Genomic DNA, 27,999 nt, shown 5'->3' with positions numbered 1-27,999 from the left:
TGGTAAATTACAAGCGTAAATACCTCATTTTGCTTTGCGCTGGGAGTGAGCTTCATGTAGTTTTTTAACCTTTATTTACAATTTATCTTCTCACATCTATTTCACAGTCCATCTTGGTACGGAACGACTCATCTTCAACTTTCCAAAAAAGTAAGTAGGCCTTACTTTAGTTATTTTTTTAATCACAAATGCGGGATATAATTTCACCAAAGAAATTTTAGCAATAAGCATTAGTTGCCTAAATATGCAAGGGCTCTAATTTTCTGATTTTCAAATTTCATATGAAACTAGAAAATAATTGTAAACTGTTTCTTTCAGTGGTGCATTTTTGAAATATTTTAGAAAATTTGCATTTTAATTATGGTATAATCATGATCATAAGTACGAAATAATTGCGATAATTAACGCTTTCTTTCATAATCGTTTCTCTTCATAATTAATTTGTGCTGACATTCAAATGACACCGATCACTCAAAACCTTTTATTTTTTGGTTTTGAATATATGTCATAGATACTTTCATGGTTGCCAGTTGTCAAGGAAATATTGCTCTTTTGTCGAATTAATATTTGTTGAAAAGTCAATTTCATTTTGCCGTACGCCTATGAATAAAAAAAAGAAAGTTGTTGAAGAATCTAACTCAGAGAGATCAGAAAAAATTATATAGAAAACTTAATCATAATCCTGAAATTTTATTTGTTAAAAGATTTTTATACGTGCGAAATAAAGACGTAGGCCTGTAAATTTTAGAGAGATTCACACAAAATTATCTCTTTATAAATTGATTCATTATCAGATTTATAGTTTCTTTTTCACCGATTTGAACATCCGCGCACTATTGAATATGAAGATATAATGAGGCATTTTCAAAGGTTAATTATTTATAGAGAAAATTGATTTTTTTTTATCCTCTTATGTATTTTTCCAATAGATTCAAGAGAGTGCTTGAAGAATAGTATTTCGTTTCATAATAGTATTCATTAAATTCGTTCATTTTTAATTATGCAAGCCATTGTGCATGTTACAATATAAATCAACCAACGGTTTATTGATTATTCATATGATTGTAATCGATCATTAAAAATTTGACAATATTAAAAACCCCGCAAAAGGGTGTTGTGGATAAGTCTCTGGACTTTGAACCAAAAGGTCCGGGTTCGAATCAAGCCGCGGTACTCTCGTCCTTTGGCAAGGCGTTTATCTGCATTTGTCTCTCTCCACCCAAGTGTAGTAAAAGGGTGCCAGGTAGGTAGAAATTCCTTGAACGCTCGAGCGGCCGTGCTAATAGTAGCTGTGCTAGGGGTAATAAAAATTCACCGCTTAGACCATGTAGACATGTTAGAATAAAAAGATTAAGCGAAATATAAAATGTTGTATATGTTTCTTATCTAAAAATTTCGTGCACCAGTTTTATGTGTCAATAATATGTACACTAAACTTTTGGGGTCTTTTTTCTTGTATAATAGAAGAGAAGTGCATGTAGGTGCAATGACAAGGATTCGAATCCTGAATGTTTTATGTTTTGTCAGGCGATATAACCACTTGGTCACGGCAACTTCACGATTTTTGTTTTCTCATACGTGGGATGGGGAGAGGGGTAGCTGGTGCAAAATATCTACAGTGAAAATCGAACTTTCTTGTTTTGTTTTCATAACAAAATATTGGTTAAAAACTACTTTAATGTCAACTCTTTAATTCTAATGTCAAAAGAAGAAAACTTTTATGGAAAATAATGAAAAGAGCATGCAGATAGGAAGAAAGGGTAAAAGGGATTGCAAAAGAGAGAGAGAGTTCAAAAGAAAATAGGGTAAATGGATTCGTTTGCTTCACTCCTTCGGTTGTGCGCTTCGGACAGAAAATGGATGAAAAAAATACTTTGGGACTCTATCTATCCTGGGAGTCCAGATGCTATAGTCCTAATGATCAGGAGTCATGGTAATAAAAAGAGTAATCACTAGTCATAATTCAGCGAAGGGTCACGAGTCATAATATATAGAGAGGGTAGCCAGGCCGGGGGCTTGGACCCAGAATTGGAAGGTATACGTTGCGGGCAAATAAAAACAATAATAAGGGGCATTGAGACTGACTAATCGTGAAAAAGACGGTCTTTGGAACTTTGCAAACTGTTTGAGACTTTGCTGACAACGATGGCCTCTGTAAAGTAACAATGTACACTGCTGACCGACCAACTCTGGCGCGCTTAGTGCGAGTATGCATTTTAGGAGTGAATCATAAATATTAAAATTTGTTTGATTATATAATAAATACATTAAAAAAAAGATGTAGCCCACCCACCTTCCATTATAGTCATATATTTTATCACATCTCTATGATATTGTCTGTCTGTGGATCGAATACGGACTTCGATGCGTGCGTGCGGACCGAATTCACATACATGCAAAAAATGGCGACGCTCTTTGGAACGAAGAGGCAACGAAAAAATAAAAGTTTTTGAACGGTAATCATTGTGATCATTTTATTTTTCGCGAAGAGAAATGTTCTATGCATTGGAATAGTAATTTAAGTGTAAGAACGGTGGTCTGCTTCTTATACGCACCACTCTAAAATAAAAACCTCCACTCAATAAAAAAAATAATATATATAGTTATAATCGAATAATGGTCTGCTAATTATAAACTTGCTGGTCGTGCATGAATTTATTTCCGTTTGTCCCAATATATGTATGAAAAGGAATGCCCTTGGTCTACAGAGTAAAAATAAAACCTTGTTTAAGTCTTATACAACACTCTTTGTAGTCTTTTAGATAATTTAAACAAGTGTTTAGCATAACCGACTTGCGTTCATTATGAGCGGCGTCGCCCCCCCCCCCCCCCGAAAAAATACACGAATAAGGGGGAAAGAAGAAATCGAAAGGAATGGAACCAAAAGGGGGCCATCTTCTGTATTCTTATCTCAAAATCTATCACAAACTTTGATTTTTGTATTAAAAAGTGTTTTTTTTTCTCCCGCTTAGCTCACTCACAGTTGTTTATTGTTTTTTTTTAATAGGAGAGAGAGAGAGATTTGCCTCATACATCATGTCTTGCCCCCCCCCCTCCAAAAAAAAACATTAAAAAAAAGATGTTACTCAATACACCACTGCTATAACCTAATTGGTGTATGCGACTATTGAGATTCTCTTCAATAACGTAATAAACAATTTCACATTATGATTATAATTATGATTGTAATTTTTGTTTTGAGTGGGAGGGTACATTGACATAACAATTTCCTGCCCTTCATTCAGTCAGTCAAGCCCATGAATTCACGTTTGTTCGCTTGGTCTATGTAATCAGTTTAGACATAATACAGTGCAATGTAAATCATTACCATGCAAATCACAATGAGATTGTACGGGGAAGACGACTGAATGTAACCATTTTATTATCAACATAACCAGACAGATTAAGGCAAAGTCATTTGATAATATTCTATAAAATGTCTACTAAAACAAAAACACATCATATTACCTTCATATTGACTTTATTCCAATGTATGATGACTCCAATACATGAGGAAATTGTCCATTATATTTTATCAACACTTTGCTTGCAGTGGAAAGCTCTCGTTATGATTATGATACATGTATATACAGCATGTATTACAGAGATGCGTTGTATGCAGCACAATTTCTTCCGCTCGTGTATTGAAATGGACTTTGATCATTGTATACCCTGTTAACAAAGAAAAATCAAATGCGATACTATATAGTATTGATTCGCCCGATCGACTCTGATTCGGCAAAAGAGAAAAGTTAAATCACGGGATATCATTGGAATTTGTAACTAACATTTGGTTTATCTTTTTTTTAATTTCCTTCAGTTTTTCGGTATTTTTTTTGCATATCCTTGCTGAAATAAAATGAAGATTTGTAATTGTTTTGTATTTATCTTGAGAATATGTAATCAATTTGAATGAAATCCTTAATAAAAACATGTTGAAAAAGTGTGGGTGTGTGTGTGAGGGTGTGTTTACACAGCAAAGATTCTCAGTTAAATGTAGTCATGTTATAATACATGTAAAATACAATACATGCGAATAGACTTTTTAAAAAGTACAAACAACCACATGAACAATTTTGACAAATGCAACTGTCCAAGAATTACTTTCCACTTTATAAGAATGTTTTTACATATTGAACAGATATCAGATATACAGATAGGTAGATAGGAGAGATAGACAGGATATGAAATATATTAGAAAGATATATTATAAAAAAAAGGTTATATCAGTCTGTTTATTTTGCAATATTTCAACCTATATACATCGGTCGGCTATAACCGCCAGAACCGGCTTCCGTACAGATGGGGGGGGGGGGGGGGGCTTGGAGGCCTATGATTTTAACAACCTGGAAAAAAGAGGAAGGGTAAGGAAAGGAAGGAAATGAAAGAAAAGGAAAGGAAAGAAAAGAAAAGAAAAGGAAAGGAAAGAAAAGGAAAGGAAAGGAAAGGAAAGAAAAGGAAGGAAAGGAAAGGAAGGAAATGAAAGGAAAGGAAAGGAAGGAAAGGAAAGGACGAATATTATTTCAAAATCGATCACAAAGTTAGATTTCCGTATATTAATTACATGTTTTTTTTCTGGTAGAAGTTCTGTCCCCTGACTTCGCTCGCTCACAGGAGCTTGTTAGGAAATTGGCCCCATGGGCCACGTCTGGCCTCCTCAATATTTTTGTCTCATAACGCTTATGCACTGCTATAACCTGTAGTGTATAAGCGACATAATGAACTTCTCTTAAACAGTGACATCAAGAATTTCATTTCATGCAAGATAATGACTGAAAACCCCCTTTTTGTGGGGGGGTGTATGCATTATCTAACAATTTTCTACCCTTACGTCAGTCGAGCCCATATATTTGCTTTCCGCAGCTTATTTTATAAAACAGTGCAGTGAAAATCATGATCATGCAAATCAGATTTAATTAAGTAATGTTTTTGTCAATGTATTGTACTTGGAAATGTTTCGTTTTAAGTATTTTTTAATGTTGTATATTAATTTGTATGGTAAATGTTGGACCCCAAGGAAGAACAGCAGTATTTTGCAAATACAGCTGAATTGGGTGATCCTCCGTTATTGTATGTATCTCTCCTGTATATTGTATATTTTTTATCTGATTACGGAAATAAAACAAACAAACAAACAAACAAGATAAAGATATACTGGATTGGACTTTGGTCATCATATACCCTTTATAATAGACAACCAAAAATCAAGATACGATTCAGTATTGATTCGCACCGTAGACTCTGATTGGGAAGGAAAAGAAAAAGAATCAAATGGCCGTATAGACTGTGGTGTTTTGTAATGTATAATAATTGGTCTAATACTTTTATAATCAATATTACGTATAGGAAGGATTAGAGAAGGAACGAATCGAAAAGAAAAAACTAGATAAGACTAATAATTATTACACATATTTGAAGGCTATAACTCTTTTTATTTTTTTTTTTAATAACGTTTAGTAGAAATTTAGCTATAATTTTGTGAGAAGAAAAAAACTTCTTTTTGTTTTTGGGGGGGGGGGGGGGTGACAGATTATAATATGACAGAAATGTATTACATATGTTATGTGATGTATAATGTATTATTCTGGAGATTAAGGAAAAAAATACAATTGATTTTCATTTCACGCTTAGGAATGGCAAATCAACATGGTGAAACCAACCCCATTGACAAAAATCACGGTGAAAAAAAGGTAAGGAAATAGAAATTTTCTAATTAGACAATGAATGTGTAAGGCAGTGATATAAAGTGTGGATTTTCTCAAATAAAAGTATTCAGTTATTAAAAGTCACTTTGGACATCTTAATTCTAATTGATGATGATGATAATGATGATGATGCACAGCATATAGCGCCATATATCTGTCAAAGACAATTACTATATTTAAAAAAATCAATTTACTTTCGTTTTTATGTGATATTTTTCGAGTGTGTATGTATATTGGTTTGTATTTTATAAGTCTTTTATCTTTTTTATTTTTCTTTGTTTTCATTTTGGTAGATATCGATGAAGATTGACATCCAGAAGAAGTTCAATAAAACTGTAGTAGAAATTGTGCTGAAGGTGAATATATCAATAAAAACGGGAAACTTCACTGCTCACTGCAATATCATTCGAAATTATTAAAACAAATGATGTCATAGAGTTTAATAATGCACTGGAAAAAATAAGCAATATGAATAAAGCTTCGGATGGAGATAATACCTCAAGAACAAAGTTGATAAATGTGAATGTTGCACCTGATATTTTAAAACTTTCACCAACTCAAAATAAAATAAAAAGTGCAGCTACTAACACATAGGCTTATCGAAATTTCATTTTAAGTCAAACATTTCTACTATGCAAACCTCATTAAGTATGTTAAAAATCCTCTCGGGTCTATTCTTTTTAATGGCTATCAATAGGTCCTAAACATGAATACTGGCACTTTCCAATTCACAATATGAATAAAAGCTCCTGATACAAAATAAAACTTAAAGAACAAAGTTGAAAAATTGAAATGCTGCCCTCTAAATGCTGTTTCAAAACAGTTTCCAACTCAGATAATGTATCAGAAAAGTGCTACACAGAATATACTTATTGATATTTTTTTAAGTTAATCATTCCAAATAATGCAAACGTTAATAAATATGTTAAAAATCGTATTGGGGCTATGTCATGACATTTACGGGTCGTGTACGTGGTTAGAGCATTGGACTCATAAGAGTATAAAAGTTGAGAGTTCGAATCTTCGTTCTGCAATTGTCTCCACTTTGATAAAAGACCCGAGAGTAATTTATGTTGTCTATGCCTGATTGATGCAGGAGTCACATTTCCAATACGATGTCCGCATGGTGAGTCGAAAACAGCCGTTTTACAGATTTTTACGTTAACCACATATATGAATATACTTAAGAAGCAGTTGTTAATCAGGCAGCATGCATATTATGTCATAATTTTATAACGGCTACGTCGACAAATTAGCCAAGTCTGGTTTTTCATTTTTATGTGATTGGTGACATCACAAGGAACAACTGAATAAAAATGAATACTGGACCATGTATGTATGTATTTGAGTTTTTGTCAGACGTGTATCAATCAGATATGATTATTTACGTCTGGGACCGACCTTTAACGTCACCATCCGAAAGACGTGACCAGGGCTCGAACCTCGAACCTCTGCATCAATTTGTAACTTCCCCACAGCTTGGATTACAGGCGCACGCCACAACGCCCAGTTGAGGGTCATATTGGGTCAATGTAAGTTAATATTTAATAAAATAATGCCCTGATTGTGACTCGTAAAATTATTTGTGTTGTTATATTAAGCAAAAGATGTGCAGTGTACATAGACATCGACTTCATCATTGCGTTATCATGGTATTGCAGGAATACCTCGATACGACTTGACCAACGAACGTAGAGGGCAGCAACACACAAGCGTGTTGCTCTAAGGAAGGTCAACTCGATACGCGCATGCAACTGAGCTGCGCGCATATTTTATTGTTCATGACAACGAAATCAAATGCCGATCCAATACAACAACAAATTAGTAGTGATCAAGAAACGAATATGAAAGAATATGACTACAACGATATCAAAAATAACATTAAAAAATATTTTGAGGGATATACATAAATATGAAAACATACTTTGATATTTAAAACTTTACAAATGCAAGTTTCAGGAAACTAAAATAATTACCAAATCGGTGATTGTTGTTATCAGCGATTTCACCAGACGGCTGAATTAGGTGATTTGCGCCGAGACGATTTTGTGACCACTCGCAAAGCATTTCGGGATTGAATATGTCCCCCTTATTTTCTCTGGGCTCTTCGCTGAACCCATCATCATTCTATGCTTAAGCTACATTATGCTCCGTCGTCTGCTTAGATTTCAACCCCCTAGTCTAGCACTGGTACGTACTTGTTCTGCTAGGCGTCGATCAGCATTTATCTGCAGTCCATATAGGCCGTGACTCATTTATTTATTTATTAGAGCAGGCAGCAATGCCAATGGGTATTAAAAAAAATAATTCACGTATCTATCAGTAGTATGTTATCATTTCTTTTCACCATTTTCCCCAAAACTTATAAATTTAGAAATACATTCCAATCAGTAATAAGTGAAGTCTACATATAACCTAGATCTTGATCATGTTGATCGATAGACCAAAAGCTTCAGTCTCTGTATTTTGGTTGCTCTGCTGAACTGCGCTGGCTCACTCACCGATGGAGATTATAGTAAAATGTCAGAAATTGTTGAATAAATCCCCAGAAACGACGGTTATTCCTGTCTAGTTGATCGATAGACCCAAGTCTAAAGATCTAGAAAACTTTATTTGTCTAACTAGACTGTAGACAAATGCTTTGACCAGTCTCGATCTGTTTGCTGAAGATGTTGTTCCACACTGGATATCTATAGATCTAGCACGTCTTGTTGGTATGAGTTGGTATGAGTCTATGCAACAATAAAAAAAATACTAAAATAATAATCAACTCAAAACAGACGAATTCCACATTGTCTTTATAGTATAGGACGCCTAAATCTAGACCATTTGAGGGTTGGTCCATGCAAGCTAAGTTTGGTTCAATTAAGGCCAGCCTGCATGGGCTAGCCGCTAGGAGGTTATGATTTTTTAGTCCGTTAAATGCCTACATACAGGGTAAAGTCTAGATCTAGAACTAGAAGATTATATGGTTGACAAGTTACCGTTAGGCCTTAGCGTTAGGCATGAAATCTTTAAAAATTCAGTCAGAAAATGCATAAAAATAAAATCACGACGAGCTCAGTCACTTTGCTCTTTCACTTTCGAAATTTCTCCAAAAAAAACCGCGTTCTGCCAGCCAAGCCCAGGCCATGCAGGCCCAGGAAAATTTACCAATTGCAATATGGCAAACAAATTATGTAAAAGTCTTTAAACATTGATTGCACAGAATCAATGGTCAAATTAAGATATGGATGCTGTCTATCAAGTCTACTTTCTACCCAAAATCAGAAATTAAGATGGTCTAATCTATCTAGCCCCCATTTCTAGTCTAGGCCTAGATCTATAACTAAGGTTTCTAACGCAAAACGAATGTCGATGATGGCACTCTGCAAACGATGTAACATTGCAATCAATTTCCCTCAATTGGCTGATTTTCTTAGAAATTATTGAAGAAAACCAGGGAAAATGTGAATAGGTGGCCGTTTATTCAAGCTTTAATTTGGCTTTGGAAGTTTGGTTGCTCAATGATTATCGACCTTCGACGCGACGCAGCGCCTGCATGGCTGTGCAGCTCAGCTGCAGCGCAGCGCGCAGCCAATGCAATGCATCCGATGCATGGGGTTTTTTTCGCCGTCCATAGTCTCGGACTCGAAGTTGAAATTAGACCCGGATTTCGGGGATGCAGCTTCTTCTATTAAGATTTATAGACTTAAAAGTCAAATGCAATTTAAAATTTGAAATCTGACCTTGAACAATCATCGTTGATAAACATCAGCCCTGAAGCAATTGCACTTCAAATCAGACCAGGCAAATTAGATGTCATTGTCTGTGTTGCTAGAAGATCTATGACGAGTCGACTGAAGCCCCAGCGCATCATCAACGTCACTAGTTAGCTACGCGACCGGCCCAGACTCGGCGCACCCAGGCCAGAAAAATGACCTCGATTATTACGGTGGTTGTCTATGCATTTATTAGTGGTGCAGCGAAATTCAGCAGAGGAAAATAAGAGATAAGAGGGATCCTCGTCATAGACTTAATATTCCAAAATGAGAAAAAATGTCAAAATCATGATTATTTAAGCTAAATAATTTCTTTAAAATTAAAATTAATATTTTTAATATTTCTACCCAGAATAACCGATCTAATAATTGTTCATTAAAAAATATTTGAAATTAACAAATGAAAAAAAATCAACTCGACAAATTTCCGAAAAGTCCCCCTTATTTTTTAGAGTGGTCACAAAATTCGAGCGGAGTTGACCTTCCTTAGAGCAACACGCTTGTGTGTTGCTGCCCTCTACGTTCGTTGGACTTGACAAACCCTTAAGGGGGTTTTACACAGAGATCTGCGTAGAGTTGCGTACCTATGCGTAGAGACTACATGTACGCAACGCCTCCCTTCGTTTTGCCTTCGAAACTCTACGCACAATCGGGCGCGCAAAAATTAAACATGTACATTTTGGCGCACTGATGAAGTCTGCGCAAGTCGACCACTGATCTCTCCCCTAACTGGATATGCGGGCAGGGTCCTTTGAAGCCCGCGGGTTCTTTTTTTTTTCATTAAGTTTTTATTGATCGATAAAATGATTACACAAATATCAAAATACAATCGAAATCAAACACAATAATAAAAAAAAATAACATAATCATAATGAATCAAAACAAAGCAGTATTACATGGAATAAAGGAGCTCAGCTAGTAAACAAGTACATCTAATATACAAGCAGTTTCTTACACAAGTACAGTGTACATCAGAACACATATTTCCACTTCCTAAAGTGGAGTGCAAGAGTACTTTTCTTTTTGGCAATGCGATATTCTGTTTCCTTACAAGTTTTCAAATAGACTTTAAAACCCTGAAATGAAGGAATGTTATTTTTGAATTTACATAAGTAAATATAATATTTGAAAATCAGGAAAATATAAGTGATAAATTTGTCATCTTTAACTCCAAAAATCTTTTCAAAGGGGGGACGGATTAAAAACCTTCTTGGTATGTCGAGAAATTTCAAGAACTATTTCGTTCCAAATGATTTTCACAATGTCACAATCAATAAATACATGGATAATGGTTTCTGATAGGGAGTGACAGAATGTACAATTCGGAGAATCATTCCTTTTAATTTTATGTAAGAAGTCGTTTAAGGAGATAGCTTTATGAAAGAGTTTAAAATAGAAAGAACGTATACGCGAGTCTATAAGCCCGCGGGTTCTATTGTCCGCCATACCAGTTCCCCCAAACATTGCCAAAAGGAACGCGATCGCTCCATTAGCATATGAATTGTGAGCGTACGCTAGCTGTCTGCACACTGAAGCCCTTGCTTTTATACAAAACTTCATTATATTTAAGGTGCCAGAATTCGCAATTTTCTTGAAACCATGGTACTTTCCCAGTACATTTCAGAAACATAATTTTGAAGGGGTTGGTGTTTTTCTCACCTAAAAAAGAATGGATGAAATCTTTGACTTGTCTAGGGGTGTTTCTGAGGTTTGCCAAATTACCTCTTAGGATCGATATATAGGGCGAGGATTTTAGGTTATGCAGGCTTATAACACTGGGCTTGAAACCCCCTTTAATTTAAGTCCACCCACCCCCCCCCCCAAAAAAAAAAATCAAACAAGCAGGCCAGTGTAACACCGAAAAATTCATCGCTTAAGTAAAACTTTAAAAATATAACTTTCATATTTTACTTCTGATTTTGATTAAATTTTGAGCATTATTGTGTGGTTTTTCTTTCTATTCAAATAATCGTTTCCGTGAGGTGGACCGCCCTTTAAAGGACAAGTCCACCCCAACAAAAACTTAATTGATTTGAATAAAAAGAGAAAAATTCAACAAGCATAACACTGACAATTTCATCAAAATCGGATGTAATATGAAAGTTATGGCATTTAAAGTTTCGCTTCATTTCACTTAACAGTTATATGCACATCTCGGTTGTATTCCATTATTTTAACATGTTGTGCGTCAGGCAAGGAGATCCTATAATCGTCAAATTCGTAAAATTGAAATATTGTATTGTTCAAATTATAAAAAACACAAGAAATAGTGAGTGAGTGACATCATTGACTCTCTCATTTGAATGTAACTGGCTTGTTCATATCACAATTTGTTTTAAATAAGCGAAACTTTGAAATGTCATAACTTTCTTATTTTACATCCGATTTTAATGAAATTTTCAGCATTGTGTTTGTCGGATTTTTTTTTATTGATTCAAATCAATATTTTTCTGAGGTGGACTTGACCTTCTCTCTCTCTCTCCTTCTGTCACATCGATCGACCCTCTTCAATTATCCTCTACCCAGTTTGTTCATATAGGCAGCGGAGGAGGGGGGGGGGGGGTCCTGTCCCCCTATATTTTAGGTGGGGGATAGACCCCAAAAATTTAAAATTATGTCGACAACTTTTTTTTTGTTCTTTTTGCTTGTCAATTTTTTTTCCTGCATCCCCTCTAAATTCAGGTGGACCCCCCTAAAATCATTGTGGTCCGTCCTAAAATTCTGGTTGATATCCTTTTTTTTATGCTTGTCAGATTATTTCTTTTGTTTTGCATCCCTCCCTAAATTTTGGGTTGATAACCTTTATTTTTGCTTGTCGGCTTATTTTTCTTGCATCACCCCTAAATTTCTGGATGATAACCCCCCTTTTTTTTGCTCCACCGAGACATTTTTTTCTTTGAAGACATTCGGCATCTCAAAATAAGTTCTGTGAAATTTCTGAAGTCTGTAAATCCGTCTCTGTAGCTTAATGTCTTTTTTACATACTTTTGTTTAAAAAATGAGTTCTTGGAAAAAATAATTCGATCTATTGTTGACAGAGAAATATCACAAATTCACATGCCACAAGTTACATAAGCCCCCTAAAGTCTAGTCCTACCGTACATGTACCTCTAGCTTGTAAATTTTATTGTCCTTTCACAAATAAAAGATGAAATAATTTTCAGAATATCTTGTAGATCCAGTCCTTGTCCCCAAAATCAGTCTTTTTCGGTCAGGATCTATGCTTCGCAAATTTTTTTTTTAACTCCTCCGAAACGGCAGATTTTCAGTTTTAACTCAAGTCAAATTTCAGAATACAGGCTACACGGTCAGTATTTTCGTGTCTCGTGATATTCTTCTGTCCAAACATGACTGATAAAACTCATAGAACTTGGAGACACTTGTGAATATTAATAAACTGAATATTTATTTGAATCATGGTTTAAATTCATCACGCTTCCAGAGAAATCACAACAATCGATAACCCCCCCCCTGGAGTTTTAAAGTTTTGGAAACTTGCTCTGGTAATTTAGAAATACCACATATGTATTTGAGCACATGGGACTACATAAAGTCTACAACTATGCAGTTCACCAGCTTGTCTTATCTGTGAAAAGTAATCCCCTTTTCTCTGTTTCCACGGTCGTCACGATTAGTGCAATTATACGCGGCACAGGACGACATCTTAAACTTTGTATTAGGTATAAATTCTCATTGAAAAGTGCTGTTTTAAGAGTTGATCTGGTAAGTATAATTAAGATTGATACTATTGTCGTGAACCAGACTCTACTCCGATTTTGGCTTTTGGGGGGGAACTCGGCGTGCGGAGGTACCAACTTCCGGTGCTTCAACACGGAATAGGCCAATCAGCGTTATTGTTCCCATACAGATAGGGGAGAGATCAGTGAACATGGGTGAAGTCGACGCAAGCCAACACAACACTACGCACCTGTACGCCGTTCCTACGCAACACAACGCCAAAACAATGTTTCTCAAAACACTTTTTAAAACTTGCGCATGGAATGGCTGAAAATAATTATATCTTAAAAAATAGCCAGGAACATTGATGAGGTGGGCTGATGATGAAATGCACCCTACTTATCGTTATTTCACATTTTCATACAATGTGTACGATATGTCTTTCTTACAATAAAGTAAGTTGCAACAATGGTATCCAATGCATAATTAAATCGGTTACCAATACTTTCCTTTTAAATTCTTGGTAGACAAAATTGGAATAAGCATAATTTAATATAATACAGAAGAACAAGTAGGGATATAATACCATATTTTTTTTAATATTCATATTACATAGAGCTGTTTTACTGTAATAACTATTACAATGCAAAAATGTAACGCGTCATAAATTTGTTATTGTCCGATTTTGATCAAATTTTCAGTGTTTTGATTGTCTGAATTTTCTTAATTTGTTTATATAATATTATTATCATGCTGTATTCTACTGTTTCTCTCCTAACCCTCTTTTTTTTGGGGGGGGGGTCTCGCTTGCATTGCAGAGCGCTGATTTTTCGACAGTGACGGTGGCGTCGTCAACATTGAAATCTCAACCAAGGTTAAGTTTTTGAAATGACATCCTAACTTAGAAAGTATCTTGAAACTTGGACATAAGATTAATCAGTATCAGTGAACATCCTGCGTGAGTTTCAGGTAACATGACCAAGGTCAAAGGCAATTTAATGGATTTTGGTCATGTTTAGGGTAGTTGTTGAATTTCCATCATGACTTTGAAACTTTGAAGTTTATGTGTATAGTTCATGAAATGTGAACATGAGTGTAATCAGATAACACGAGTCTTAGGTCACATGCTCAATGTCACACACTCAAAACAAATCAGTCAAAATGACTAGTTAATAGGGTACCGGTTTTTTATTTTTACCAGAATAGACGTGAGAATTAATTTTACTAGACATGCAGTAGCAACCAGGTGATCACTGATTAAATCAATTTGACTGATTTTTTTAAGAGTGCATTTTTCATAGTGATGGTGGATAGTTGCTGATTTTTTTTTCTTGGTTTCTTCCTACTTACTGAGCTGCCTGGAAGCTTTTTTGCCAGAAAGAATAATCACATGTCATTGAAGTAAACCATGGCAAGGTTCTAAAACAAAAGTTATCTCTCTTGTTTCACCAGTTGGCGCATTGTCCACCCTTGTCTTTGGTCATCAGTCCAACATCGTCATAATCATGATGTGCTCATTTTGCGAGCCCCAGAATCCTGGATATTATTAAGACTGATGCCTAAGATTCTGAACTTAGCATCCTATAATATAATTGCGTCTACCATAATCAAAAGCATACATAAACGATGCCAACTACATCAAACATGTCTTTGATGCACCTGGATGGCCAAACCTACATTTGCTTAGGCCACATCTTCGATAATTCTAATACTAACTTGAACAAGAAATATATATATCAATAAACAATGTTTGACTCGAATTGACTACCATTTCGCTTCTGACACTGCATATAGCCTACTACATCTATCCACTTGTATTATTGGGTTGCAACAATATCATACATTACAAACCACAATAAACAAGAGTGCAGAGATGGTCAGATAACAACATATCAAACAATTTTACACTGTGGTCACCAGCAACTACATATCAGCACACTGTAAGATTGGTTTTAACCCCTAAATATACCTTTAATAACTTATCATGACCTGTTAAATATATAAGCATATACACCTAAAGTCAAAACAATACATATCGCCCTTAATCATAAATATTAATGTATATTGTTCTCAAATGAGCTCACCCCCCCCATGACCATGTCCTGACTCTTTATATCTTCTGGATAAGGACTTCTCAAGATAAACTTTATATCAATATCGAAAATAATAATAAAAAATACATAAACAAAACACGAATAATATACGAAAAATGAGCTTTAAACACTTTTAGTGTAATTTGGCATTAAATGAAATTCCGTTGACCTTTTGACCTTTCCTGTCATAACTGTTTAACGAGAAGTCAAGGGTATTGGGTTTTGTACACTTTTTAGTTCATTGTAACAAGACAAACAATATGATTTATCACTGACAAATCAGGAAATGTTCAAATATTGACCCAATTTACCCCCATTTTGACCCCTAATATCAGTGGCGTACCGTGGGTCACGGCATGGGGGGGGCACCAGCAAAAATTTCGAGTCACTTAGGGAGCACGCAAAGCGCGCTCAGTTGCCAAGTATACTGACCTGATAAAGACATCTTAAGGACATGCAGTGCCATTAACGAATATGTATCTCACTGATCAAATAATGTGAGCGCGAGCTGATTTTTTTTCCATATTTAGACCTAAAAAGTGGAATGCCTCTGGCCGTCTCACCTGCATCACGCGGTTCAATATAGCAGCAGTATTGACTTTGAATACTACTCTAACTAGCACAAGATGTTCAGTGATACATGGTTACTCTTATGTCCACTTTTTATGAACTAGACCAATAAACTTACAGAGATATGATGGTTATTCAACAAAAAACCCCAACATGGCCAAAGTTCATTGACCTTACATGACCTGTGACCTTGATCATGTGACCTGAAACTCGCACAGGATGTTCAGTGATACTTGATTACTCTTATGTACAAGTTTCATGAATCAGATCCATAAACTTTCAAAGTTATGATGATAATTCAACAGATACACCCAGTTCGGCCAAAGTTCATTGACCTTTGACCTTGGTCATGTGACCTGAAACGCGCACAGGATGTTCAGAGATACTTGATTACTATAATGTCCAAGTTTAATGAACTAGACCAATAAACTTTCAAAGTTATGATGGTAATTCAATAGATACCCCCAATTCGGCCAAAGTTCATTGACCCTAAATGACCTTTGACCTTAATCATGAGACCTGAAACTTGCACAAAATGTTCAGTGATGCTTGATTACTATTATGTCCAAGTTTCATGAATCAGATCCATAAACTTTCAAAGTTATGATGGGAATTCAACAGATATCCGCAATTCGGCCAAAGTTCATTGACCCTAAATGACCTTTGACCTTGACCTTGATCATGTGACGTGAAACTCGTGCAGGATGTTCAGTGATACTTGATTAACCTTATGTCCAAGTTTCATGAACTAGGACCATATATTTTCTAAGTTATGATGACATTTCAAAAACTTAACCTCAGGTTAAGATTTCGATGTTGATCCCTCCAACATGGTCTAAGTTCATTGACCCTAAATGACCTTTGACCTTGGTCATGTGACATGAAACTCTAATGGTATGTTTAGTAATACTTGATTAACCTTATGGCCAAGTTTTATTAACTAGGTCCATATACTTTCTAAGTTATGACGTCATTTCAAAAAAAAGTTTGCAATCATGAGGGATCGCCAGCACATTCTCGACGCTTACCTAGCACGCAACAAAAACGTAACCGACAGCGACGATCAAGCGACTAGCCAGGGTGCTCCCCGCGGAACGCGAAGCAGAATCTCAGTGAGAACTGATCTCCCGCCGTGCATGAAATTCCGTCGTGGAAAGCTAGCAAGCGTTGCATATCGCCTTCGCAAGGAAAATAATATGTCTACGAAGATACTTGTACAAGGCACTGAAGTCATTCTCAAGTTCAAGGGAAAAAACGAGAGAGAATGGAAAACCTACAACGACGAATAAAATTTAATCACAAGTTAATCAGAGGATGAAGACTTCTCCGATCAACACACTAAGGCAAGAACATGAAACCAAAGTAAGATTCACCCCTTTCCCTCATTTTAATGTAAAAAAAATCATAAAAAGATAATCTGAGAAAGATTTGACGATGATTTAAAATATTTGTTTAGTTTCATTTTTTTTTCTAAACGAAGTTATAGTCTGTTGACATAAATATTAAAAGATAAATCTGAAAGAAATGTCAAGATTTATACCTTTATCTTGTTATCTTATTTCACAATAGAAGATTGAGCTGAAAGAATTTTAAAAACATAATTAATACATCAATTTTTTAGCCAGATAAAATAATTGGATTGTTTTTTTTTTGTGTGTGTGTTTTTTTTTCCTGTATTAAATATCTGCGAAACCTATGTATTTCTTTAAAAGACCACAATGTGATCAAACATGGATAATACAATCATGTCAAATGCCTGTATATGCTCTTATTCCGCAGAACAGTTTCATTTTCAATATACGATAAAGCAAATTAAGCATTTACATTCTGGAACGTACTCTTACTGTGCCTGTACACACGAAATAGTGTAACTTAGCATGAAAACACAGTCTGGCTCTTTAATGCATTTCTATGAACAGAAATTTGCTTAACACGTTCACACGGCTCCTTTTTTCTTTAATCACATGCATTTCCAATAGCATAATCTTTGCGCTCCATATAAATGCTTGCTTAATATACCATTCTGGGTATATACATGTACGTGTGAGCTTGTAAAGATTTTTCTTTTCCATTGTAAATGCAGTACTGTAATCATATTCATTATTACCAAATACGATGTGTATTATTGCTGAGAAAAAATGAAAGCTGTTATAAGATATGATGTACGACCTTTTTTTTTCTTTGATGATAATACAAAAATATTGAAAGAGTTGCTTTCACAATTTGCAACAAATTTAATATAAACTGTGTGATTTTCTAGATTGTTATTATCAGGGATTAGTCCTTTATCCATCACATTCCCATTAAGAAAATAATAATCATGCTTATTATTCCACTCTTACTGATCGGTGAAAACATACAGTCATGATTTGAGTTTCGATATCAACAATTTTTGGACGCACAAATTCTTTTTCACAGAAAGTGTCTTTCTTTTCGTCAACCTGTTTCACAAGAAACCTTTGTGTGTAATTGAAATGTACGCATCAGCTATTGAGTGATCTCAATTCAGTTTGGCCAAGATAACACCCTTTTGCTGGAAATGCTTGTTTACATTAATACAGCTTTTCTTAAACTACATGATCACTCAAAAGCGCTGCTTTTTACATCTTGTTTAGAATCGCTCTGTATACTCGGCAATTCAAGGTGTACATGTCTTGTGATCATTTTTACTTTTTTAATTTTGTTTTTCAAAAGAAATATAAAACAGATGTTACTTCGAGTAGAATACTGAATACAGTAGCGTACTGTCAAAGAGGAAAGATAAGCTGTATTTATGTATACACACATTGTGACTTTGAATATTCCTAAAAATTATGTAAACTTTTCGATTATTTTTTTTACTTGTAAATTTGCAGGTTTACAGGCTTATATGAAATATCACTCCTATAATCAATGATACACGATTGACATGTTGAGAAGCTGAGATTCTTTTATATTCTTTTCAGAAAAAAAAAATGAATAAATTTCTCTTGATATCGAATGCAGTAAAAAAAAAAGATTATGGTATTGCTTTTCCATAAATGCTTATTTCTTCACTCTTCCTTCCAAAAATATACTAAAACATATCTAAAATATTAAAACTTCTTGTATATTTTCTCAAAAGAAAGGGATCTCACTTTGTATCATTGTTTATAACCATCCAACTTAAATCCTGTCGAGTTCACACGATTTTTATTTTCATTGCAATTAAAATCACCTCCTCAAACAGTTCAATGCAATGAATATAGTGGAATGCCTAAGCAAATAATCATCGCTTTACAATTCAAACAGTTCAATGTCTTGCAGAGAACTGATTTTTTTTTCTTTCATTGCGAGTAAAATCACCTTCCCAAACAGTTCAATGCACTGAATATATATAGTGGAATGCCTATGCAAATGGTCATCGCTTATTCGATTCAAACAATTTAAAGTCTTGCACTGAACTGATTTTGTATACAATGTCATTATTTATTTGGTTTTGTCTGTATTCTGTCTTCCGTACACTCTTGTCTAACTTGCAAGTAATTTAAATTACATGTAAATGAGTGTGAATAGAACAGGTTGCATTGCAAGCAAATATCTACATTATTCCAAGTGTACTATTGTATTTTAACAACACCTTGCCCCTTTTCGGATTTAATTGTGGCATCTCAATTAGTCTTTTTGCCTTGTTTGATTGTTTGAAACAAAAAATTCCAGGATAAATGAGGATCCCATATAATCACGTTTCCGACACATTACATATTGTCTACTGTGTATACCATGCACTATAAATGCATTCTTTTGTATCTATCATCATTCCAGAGCAAACATTTAGATTGTTTCAATTGTGGTCTGACATAAATACCTTTTTGTAGTTATACTGCATTCGTTGATCAATTAGAATTGAATAGAATTGAATCGGTTATACAGTATACGTATATAGGTGTGTCGGAATCCCATGTAAATGAGGATCTTTTTGCTCTTTCAACGACTTAAAAAAAAATCGCTATTTGTATAACAATTGAGACGTTGCTATGTATATATTTGATCTCGTACTTTTTTTTAATCACAGCAATACCTGTATTGCCCTAATATACATTCTCAATCATTCATGGCTTGCTGACACAGAAGTAAATGCTTTTCTATCTATCTATGTGCATTCCAATGCCATTCACAGTGTGATGGCAATTTCCTATATTTTTTCTATCTCTGAGAGGCAAGAAACTTTCTATTCAAATTGAAGACGCCTCTTTATTCATTAACAATCACATTTTGCTCTTGATTATTGTATTTGTTGGAGCTAATGACTCTATAGATGGACTATTCCCCATTCACTGTATATACATATAGATATGCCTATGAAGAAGATAGACCTGCTGTAAGTGAAGAATAATGTAAAGCACATTAATCATTTAAGGCACTATGATGTAATGAAATCGTCTGGAAAGGAAAAATCTTTATTACCAGCTGTTGATTGTATTAAACGTTTTAAAAAGTCATTTCAATTTCATATTATCTTTAAAACTTATTTTTACCAAATATTGGACAATTATATAAAGATATATCAATATCTTCAAAGATCCACCTTATAACTTGTTTTAATGACAATGATGTAAGCACCAGCCCGAGTCTGTCAGATCGTCACACATAAGTGAACATGTATAACACTTTCTTCAATGCTTCTGGCATACACCCTTATTTGCACTCACATGCACCACGCACCTCGGATACTTCTTCAACGATTGCAAACAGAATCTTATCTATTCTCTTTCAATAGAGCAGACGTACTAAACGGGGAAACCTTTTCACCCCAGTGCAAATATTATACAGCCAGTGAATTTAATAAGGCTTTTCATAAATTAGCTCAAAGTGATATTCCCGACTACTTTAGTTTAATGCATTTAAATATAAGAAGCTTACAAAAAAATTTTGATACTTTCTGCGAATTTTTATCCACATTAAACACATTTCCATTTTCTATTATTGGTCTCACGGAGACATGGTTGCATCCAATGTCTCCTCCAATTTACAACATTGATAATTACAATTTCCTCCATATAGATAGAAAAGTTGGTAAGGGAGGAGGTGTCGCTCTCTATGTACATAAAGATCTTAATTACAAAGTAAGACATGATATTGAACTTCAAAATGTGGAATCCTTATTCATTGAAATTTCTAACGCTAAAAATAAGAATAAAATAATCGGTGTAATCTATAGACCCCCAACCAATAATGCTGACATATTTTTAAATGAATTGGAATCTAGTCTTGAATCAGTTTCTCGAGAAAACAAAAAAATCTATATCATGGGCGACTTTAACATTGATTTGTCATTTCCCTATACTACAAAAGGTCAACATTTTACTAATTTATTATCATCATTTGGATTACAACATCTCGTTAATAAACCAACTAGAATTTCTAACATATCAAATACAATACTTGATAATATTTTTTCTAATGCACTTGATAAAAGTGATAATGGAATAATATACTATGATATTTCAGACCATCTGCCTATTTTTGCAATGTATCCAAATGACAAACGCCCTCACCAACCTAGGGACAAAGAAAACATAACCAGACGGAATGAAACCCAACGTAATATAGAATCCCTTAAGGTAGATTTGGCTGAAGAAGATTGGCATGATATTTACCTGGAACAATATGATAATGACTCTTATGTAATATTCTTAAACAAACTTCTTTATTATTATGATAAAAACGTGCCATTACTAAGAGTTAAATCGAGTAAAAAGAAGAACAAACAACCGTGGGTCACACAAGGTATAATTAAATCCATATTCACTCGGAATAGACTTTATAAAATATCCATTAAATCGCCTACAATTCAAAACATAAATAAATACAAAAAATTCCGCAACAAATTAACTTCAGTTATTCGCCGAGCTCGCAAATCTTACTTTTCTGATGAAATTGAAAATAACAAAGATAATAAAAATTCATTATGGAATTCTGTAAATGAGATTTTAGGTAAGAAAAAAGAAAACTATGATAACATCAATTTCGTAGAAAATGGTCAACACTTGCGAAACCCAAATGATGTTGCTAATGCCTTTAATAACTTCTTCAATAATATCGGTCCAAATTTAGCTTCAAAAATAGTATCTAATGATAATGATTTTTCTGAATACTTAAACGACTTTCCGGAACATTCTTTATTTTTTAATCCGACTAACACTCATGAGATCTTAGAAATTGTTATGTCTTTGAAACCAACTAAATCTTTAGGGCATGATGGAATAAGTGTCTGGTTATTAAAACAAATAATTCACTTTATAGCTTCACCGCTCATGCATATTTTTAACCTCTCTCTGTATCATGGCATTGTTCCCGATTCACTTAAGATTGCAAAAATAATACCAATATACAAGAAAGATGACCCATGTCTCACTTCCAACTACCGACCAATATCTTTATTACCGAGTATCTCTAAAATTCTTGAAAAAGTAGTTTACAAACGATTGTATTCCTTTTTGAACAATAACAATATATTATTTCCAAATCAATATGGTTTCAGAGAGAATCACTCAACCAATTATGCAATTTTACAATTATTCGACAAAATATCTGATTCTCTCTCTAAAAAAGAACACAATGTTGGGGTTTTTATGGACTTATCAAAAGCATTTGATACTATGGATCACCGCATTTTACTTTCTAAATTAAAGAGATATGGAATCAGGGGAGTTGTTTTCACTTGGTTCAAAGATTACTTAAGTAATCGACGCCATTATGTTTCTTTCAAATCAAACACATCCAATATTTGTACTATGAAATGTGGAGTACCACAAGGATCGATTTTAGGTCCCTTGCTATTTTTGATTTATATGAATGATATTGTAAATGCATCTCGAGAATTAACATATGTTTTATTTGCAGACGATACAAATGTCTTCTATTCCCACAAAGACTTAAGTATACTCGTCCCGACACTTAATTTAGAATTAAAGAAATTATCAAAATGGTTTAAAGCTAATAAACTCTCCCTAAATATAAGCAAAACAAATTTTATGTATTTTAAACACATTCAAACTAAACATATGTTCCTTAATATATACATAGATGACATCCCTATCATTGAAAAACAAGAAACCAAATTTTTAGGTGTATGGATTGACTCAAATTTAACCTGGAACAGTCACATTCACAATATTTGCATGATGGCATCCAGAGGAATAGGAATTCTGTTTAGATTAAAATATTATCTCTCCCAAAAATCATTATTTATGCTTTATAATTCGTTCGTTTTATCTCACTTATCTTACTGCAACTTAGTATGGGGGTATGGTAGTAAGGTAAAAATAGAAAGGATTTTCCGTCTCCAAAAGAAAGCACTCCGCATATGTACTCATTCACATTTCATTGCACATACTGATCCAATATTTCACAACTTAAAAACATTGAAAATTGAAGATATTAACATTTATCAAACGGCCATATTTATGTTTAAATTTTCATCCAATACAATCCCGATTCCATTTCGCAATTTTTTTGTTTACAACAAAGACATTCACAATTATCCAACACGGCATTCAACAGATCTCCACTTAACCAACCCAAGAATATTACTCGCTCTTAAGACGATACGCCACCGTGGCCCAGACATTTGGAATGCATTGCCACATGATATAAAACAATGTACATCTCTCTATTCGTTTAAAGCTTCGTTGAAAAAATTTCTTATTTCTAAGTATACCTAATTTAATTCACCTGCACTCACCCACATGCACACACTTGCACTTCTTTTTACCAATTTTTTTTTATATACCAATATATATATATATATATATATATATATATAAATCTTATATTTCGTGACGATCAGTTTATCAAATATAATTTATGATGGTTTTCATGTAGCCCCCTCTCCTGGCTGCTATTGCTTCAAGCACCTCTGTGCTTATAATAGCTGGCCCCTGTATTTTACCGAAATATATCACATGCTTAGGTATGATTTAATTACCAGTCTTGTTTGTATTATTTACATTGTATCTTTTAAATTGTCACATTTAATTTGTATTCATTCAATTATGTGAACATGTTAATCTATCATTGATTTCTGAATAAAATGCAGAAACTCCTGCAAAAAAACTTAACCTCAGGTTAAGATTTAATGTTGCCGCCGCCGCCGTCGGAAAAGCGGCGCCTATAGTCTCACTCTGCTTCGCAGGTGAGACAAAAAGGGACATCATAAGCATTTTTTTGTAATCATGATATGTACCTGTCTTGCTAAACAAACAATGCGAGCGCAAAGCTCGGGCTGAAATTTTTGTATAAAATTATATTGACCCCAAACAGGGACATTTTAAGGACTATATTTTAAGATTCCATCAAGAGTATAAATATCTCAGTATAGTCATCTAATGATAGTGCAATCCTTTGCTGATTTAGTTTGAATTACTTCTAAACACAGAAGAACTTTTTGTGTAATCATGAGTATAATACGCATCTCACTAATCAATTAATGCGAGCGCGAAGCGCGAGTTGTTGTTTTTGTTTAAATATTCAGATCAGAAAATTGTCATTTTAAGGACTGATTTTAAGAATTCATGAAGAGCAGACATCTCACCAATCAACTAATGCGAACGTTAGCACGGACAGGAAATGTTTTGTACTAAGACCTTAAAATAGAGTAATCACTTGAACAAATAATGTTTCATAAAGTTATGAAAAAATGCTTCTTATGTAATATAACATAACATAATATGATATAAAATTATAAAAACAATAATTTCTTCTTTCCCCACTACGTTTCTCTTCATTCCTTTCTCTTCTCTCCTTTCCTCCGTTTTTTTGCCAGCCGATGGGGGGGGGGGGACACGTGCCCCCATGCCCCCCCCGTAGTTACGCCACTGCCTAACATGGTCAAGATGACCATTAGAAATGTCACCAAGTTGAAAGTTGTTCCTTGTGATGTCAGCATTTACAATAAGTGAATAATTATGCTGCCTGACTATGTTTTGGCTCGCCGTACGGCCAGCGTTTGCCAAATATGACTGTCCCATAACCAAGAAGAAAAGTGATCACTACATGGGCCTAATTGATTATATACCAACTTTGCGGGGACAACAACTGTTGTCAGAAACTCTATTCTAACTCGATATGGGCCCAATTTAAAATATGCATGAATGCTATCACTTCTCTCATTTCACGTTTTTTGGTGAAGCTAAATGACGGGAGAAATTGAATAAAGTAAATTACGCATAATTTCTAGAGTATATAATTGTCTTCTAACTCCATCTCATCATTTACTTTATAATTAATTTTCTACATTTTAAAGGAAGAAAAGGAGGTCGTGACAATGGATGTAGAGGAATCGGGATCGGGGACACTTGATGAAGAACCAATGTCTTGTAAGTAATACAGAGGTTTTTTCTATTACTCTGTTTTCCTTCTCCTCTAGAGGGGAGTAATAGGGGGGGGGGGGGGTAATAGTTAATTTTGGCCAAAGCTACAGCGTTGGAAATTATGAATACATAGTCCGTAGAATTTCATAAGACTCGATTTTCGAGAACAAAGATTTCAGAATAAAGATTCGGTCGACTATATATCAATGGCAAACACTGCCGTACATATAGCGGGGATTGACCTAGTCCAGATTGGACCTTGTTGTTTGGAAGTGCCCTTTCCCAAAAGCTAACATAGAGGGCACATGTCTCCCAATCTCTAATCAGCGACAATCCACTCATCTCGCCGGGAGCGAAGATGAGTGGATTGTCGCTGATTAGAGATTGGGAGACATGTGCCCTCTATGTTAGCTTTTGGGAAAGGGCACTTCCAAACAACAAGGTCCGATCTGGACTAGGATTGACCCCGAAATTTTCACAAAAAACGAGAAACGAAAACGAATGAAATATCTTACGAGTATTATCTTAAGATCTAAGCAAAGATAATATCTTAATAGGGTCAATTTTCTGCTCGTTCGCAGCCTTTAGAATAAAATATTGCCCCATACGCCATGTTGGCCCCCTCAAAATGTTCGTCTCATTGTGCTACTTGAAATGGTATGTCACAAGGGCGCCGGAAGCGGGGGGGGGGCAGGGGGGCACTTGCCCCCCCAAATAAAATTTTTGGGGGGCAAAACGAGATTTTGCCCCCTCCACCCAATGTGCCCCCCTGAAAGTAGAAAAATGATAAATTATTTAAGGACAAAAGCAAACGAAGGCAATTTTCTGCCTGAAAATTGCCATTTCCATTGTCAAAATTTTGCCCCTGACGGGGCAAATACATTATTATAGTAAGTCTCGCGTCTTTCGACGAACAGTTCCTCTGATCTGTGAAACATACCTTTGATAAGCACCTTTTCCATCTAACAGTGTGATAACGTTTAACCTTTTAATGAATACATTTCGGACTAAAAGCGAATGGCAAATTGATAGTGGTCCACCAATGACTACGTTTATAACTCTATGATGCTGGCTGTGTCGTCTAACAAACGCGCGGTCGCCTAGAAAAGCTCAGACCAGACCCGATATCACTAACGCGCGTGAACACTAGTTACTCGAGCAACATATGGAATCTATGTCATAGCTGTCAAGCCCAGAAACCATAACATTTCGAGAAACTTGTTTAAAAAAAATCATTTTCAACTGAATATAAATTGAGTTAATACAGTGCTAACAAGTCAGTGCCTAAAGAATATACCATGGTCATTTCAACTCAATATAGACATGTTATCAGAAAATTACACGCATAATAATCATGTGTAGAGGAATATAATTTATAATTTGTGAAAATGGCCCACTCGAAAGCAACTTGAGATAATGTTTAGACATGAAAGAAATAAAATCATCTGTGAAAGTGTCTTCTTGACCGGACTCATATTATCCGACATGTGAATAAAAATGTAAATAAAGAATATAAAAGAAAAAATAAGCGTTACAGTACTGCTCTACTATAAAAAAAATCTTCAGATATTTTCACAGCCCCGTATTTTCCTCTATTCCTTTTCATTGGCATGATTGGAAGGCGTTTTGTTTGATACTATTTCAGCTCATGTGATATAGCGCTTATGTGTTTTAGATTCCAAAACCCATTACCTGTTACTAATCAGATCGAGATGACAGCTATGTTCTCTGGTTCATCCCAGCTTTTGTTATTCATGGACGTTTGCAAAAAAAAAAAAACAATCCGGGAGTGGGTGGGGCTGCAAGACCTAAATTTTCGAAGAAACTTAAGAGCGAGGGGGTTTGTGATGAGGGAGCTTAAAAATTTTCTAGAATAAAATTGAAGGATTTCGTGCACACTTTTGGTGAATTTTGCCCTCTCGATCGGCTGCCCCCGGCTGCGTACGGTCATGTTTGTCATCTTAAAGTCTTTAAAAGACCTATATTACATTGGTTTGAAACAATTTCGTTTGCAATAAGGCTCGTAATTTGCTGTAACTGCGACCCAGTCTGGGTTAGAAGGGAGGAAACAGAAGGAGCAAAAAGAACTCCAAGACTGTTTAATTCTCAAGAAATTTATTTTGAATGCTCTTAGAAACGCAACTTTTATACTCCATTTTTACACACAAAGTCCTTACCGTGGGGGGGGGGGGTCCCACAGCCTCTCCCGCTCGATCGCTTTGGTATCTCACACTGTCAAAAATATTGTGCCCCTTTCGGGATTTTGCCCCCAAAAAACTGAAAGTGTTCCGGCGCGCCTGGTATGTCATATTTATTTTTCATTATCCTACTTCAATTTATCATGTTTCAATTATTCCATTATAGGGTCTTCTGTGGACTGATGGAGGGAGACAAGGTTCTCTTGTATTTTTAGATAAGTGATCGCGGATCACTTTTTTTTAGTTGGGAGAGTGGGTTGTAGGGTGGGTTAGACAATGGATCTGATGAAAGGAGACGTTGTTCTCTGGGATTACCAGAATTGATCGTGATCACACTCTTTAATTTGGAAATGGGGTGGGGAAGGGTGGATTGTAAAACAATGGATCTGATGAAGGGAGACAACACTGTAAAAACGCTGTTCAAAATTTTGAGCACGTTGTTTAAGTCCGTCACTAACAACTACCGTTTAAACATTTTAAACAACTGTTTAAAATAAACAACTGTTTAACCTTTTTTAACAAGTTTTTAAAACAGTTTAAACAAATTGTTGTTAGAGTGACAGGCTTAAACAACGTTATTTTTTGTTATTTTTGTACTTTGAAGGTTCCCTTGGATTATCAGGGCAGTGATCGTGATCACATTCTTTAGTTGGGAGAGGGGA

General features: G+C 34.9%; 1 long non-coding RNA gene across 1 annotated transcript; it reads left to right on the top strand.

Moving 5' to 3' along the window:
* Nucleotides 1-98: 98 nt before the first annotated feature.
* Nucleotides 99-27,554, top strand: LOC121428838. The gene is made up of 5 exons (XR_005971841.1): nucleotides 99-150; nucleotides 5,632-5,690; nucleotides 5,999-6,061; nucleotides 25,073-25,145; nucleotides 27,504-27,554. It is a non-coding gene; the product is annotated as an uncharacterized LOC121428838 (long non-coding RNA).
* The last annotated feature ends 445 nt before the right edge of the window (nucleotides 27,555-27,999 follow it).

Source organism: Lytechinus variegatus, chromosome 15 (genome assembly GCF_018143015.1).
Source record: "Lytechinus variegatus isolate NC3 chromosome 15, Lvar_3.0, whole genome shotgun sequence".
NCBI lineage: Eukaryota > Metazoa > Echinodermata > Echinoidea > Temnopleuroida > Toxopneustidae > Lytechinus > Lytechinus variegatus.
The sequence above is the reverse complement of the archived record's forward strand: the minus strand, read 5'-3'. Positions and strand labels throughout refer to the sequence as shown.